The 2,591-nt window shown below is 35.3% G+C and overlaps 1 long non-coding RNA gene across 1 annotated transcript; it reads right to left on the bottom strand.

Moving 5' to 3' along the window:
• Positions 1–1,372: 1,372 nt before the first annotated feature.
• LOC116667816 lies at positions 1,373–2,264 on the bottom strand. The gene is made up of 3 exons (XR_004324894.1): positions 2,254–2,264; positions 1,901–1,906; positions 1,373–1,519 (listed from the first exon to the last, which is right to left on the bottom strand). It is a non-coding gene; the product is annotated as an uncharacterized LOC116667816 (long non-coding RNA).
• Positions 2,265–2,591: the final 327 nt, after the last annotated feature.

The following is a 2,591-nucleotide window of genomic DNA, read 5'->3' as shown; positions in this document are numbered from 1 at the left end:
TAAACCAAAACTTGTTCTTTCAAATGAGCCTGAGAATTAAACTGACAGAAGAGAGATTAACAGAAGTAAAGCTGTCACATTTATATGTGTTAGCTGACATAAAAGCGCTCGTAAAGAAATGAAGACCCAAACAAGTGGCAAAACCTAAACGTTTTTATACTAGCTTGAACAAAGAGAGGCAATTGTGGGAAAGTGACTAAAATAAATGGGGAGGCTAAAGGAAAGTAAGTTATTTTAATAAGGTCTGTTTAGATAGAATTCTCTTGGCTTTGACTTCCCAGCGAAGAAGTTTTTTTGTTTTGGTTTGTTTTTTTCTCCTGATGCAGACCATCTTTGACATGGGTGTTTATATCTTCCTGTTTTCAGGAAGAAAAGGGAAGATCAGAGTGCCCTTCTTGCATCTGCTTCTTTCTTAAGTGTCCCTGATGCAAAATAATTCTTATGGCAAAGTGGCATATTTTGGGGGGCACATTCTGCCACCTTTCAGCACTTAGAATAGCAGCTGGCCCATAATACATGCTCCATTGTTACCGAGTCCAAACTCATTCTCCTTGCTGCATGACAGGCCAACAAATCTGGAGACAAGGTGTTGGGGCAAGGAACAATGACTACTCAGAAAGCCAGCAGACAGTAAAGATAGGGAAGTAATGTCCTAGAGAACTGTCTTACTCAAGTCAGAATTCAGGTTCTTTTATGCTAAAAGGGGCGGGGGTGTGGTTAGTTGCTGCAAACTTCTTAATGTTGGAATCCTTTGTTCTTGCAGCTCTTCCACATAGGTCAGGTCGTGTTGTTCCGGTAAACCTCCAACAAGACAAATTTAGTCTCTGTTCTGCAACTTTTTATCTCTATGTGAATGGAAAAGTGTTACACCTTTAAAGGTCAGAGCCCTGAGAATGGGCTATCCTGTATATTTCTGGCTATAGGCAACATTCTTAACTCGTAGCAAAAGCAATAGAGAACAAAGGTTAAAGTAATAGGAACAGATCTAATATGGAGTCAGATTTGTTCCTCTCTATTACACTATGAGGGCTAGTTACTATTCATTTGGAATGCGTTAAGAAAATCTTTGTTTTTATTTTTCATTTCTGTTATAAAATTGGAATAATAAAATAAGACTCCATATTGAAAAGCTCTTGCAAGAAAGAACCTAAATTTTGGGAGACCTCAATAATAGTAACAATAGTGACAAAAACAAACATAAAAACAACAATCAAAGATAGTATAATTTTAAACTGCCAAGCACTGTGCAAGATATTATACACACACTTTATTTTTCTTTAAACTTTACACCTACCTTGAGAGATAGCTTTTAATATTCCTATTTTACAGAGTTAAAAAGAAAACTTAATCATTTTTACTAATGTCCAAATAGTCATTAAGAAGTAGATGACTGATTAAATTCAGCCTCTGTGCCCTGCCTGGAGGTCAGAAGAGTAGGACTTAAAGTTCCTACCCTGTAATCACAGGGTTAGTTCCCCTGGCAACCAGCCCCTATCCTTGGGTGGGGTCCAAAAGTCACCTTATTAACATAACAAAAGACACCTTTGTTGCTCTCATCACTTAGGAAATTCCAAGAATTTTAGGAGCTTAGCCCCAGAAATGGAAATAAAGATGAAATATATATTTCTTCTATAAATCACAGTATCACAGCAGGGCACAGAGGAAATTTTGCAAAATCAATATAGGGTAAAGATCTCAATTCCACAATATAAAGAAAACTCAAAACTCAATAATAAGAAAATAAACAATTCAATTTTAAAGGGGCAAAAAAGCTTTGAACAGAAAGCTCACCAAAGAAGATAGAAGAGTAGTAAATAAGCACACAGAAATAATGGAAGGAAATGCAATATCTTTAATCATCAGATAAATGAAAATTAAAACTACAATGTGAAACTACTACAGATGGCTAAAAATAAAATCAAACTGACATAAATTGAAAATAAAATAAAAAGTAAGAAAAGATCAGAAGTATTAAATGCTGACAAATGTGTACTAAACAGGAAGGACTCTCATACACTGATGTTGAGGATACAAACTGTACAGCTGCACTTTGGGAAATCATTTAGCAGTTCCTTTCAAAGTTAAACATAAACCTGTTGTATGATCAGCAACTCCACTCCTAGTAATTTAATCAAGAGATAGGAAAACATGTCCACAGATAGCCTGTATAAGAATGTTATAAGAATGTTATAGCAGCTTTGTTCATAATTTCCCCAAACTGGAAACAATTGAAATGTCCACCAACTGGTGAACGAATAGCACACTGTGGTATACCTATAGAAGTAAATTCCACTCAGGAAACACAGATATCAACTACGTAATAATACTGATGAATTTAAAAAGCATTATTCTAAGTAAGAGAAGCTACACATAAAAGGCCATGTACTCTATGATTCCATTTATATAAAATGTCCACAGTAGGTATGTCTATAGAGACAGAAAATAGATTAATGGTTGCCAGGGTCTAGTGTGGGAAGTGACAGTTGATTACAAAGGGGTATAAGAGAACTTTTGGAGGTGATAGTATTAGCCTATATTCTGATTGTAGTGATGATATCACAGCTTTATATATTTGTTAAAATTCATAGATC

The sequence above is a fragment of the Camelus ferus genome, chromosome 12 (assembly GCF_009834535.1).
Source record: "Camelus ferus isolate YT-003-E chromosome 12, BCGSAC_Cfer_1.0, whole genome shotgun sequence".
Lineage (NCBI taxonomy): Eukaryota > Metazoa > Chordata > Mammalia > Artiodactyla > Camelidae > Camelus > Camelus ferus.
Note: the sequence above shows the minus strand (reverse complement) of the source record. Positions and strands in the feature narration are given on the sequence as shown.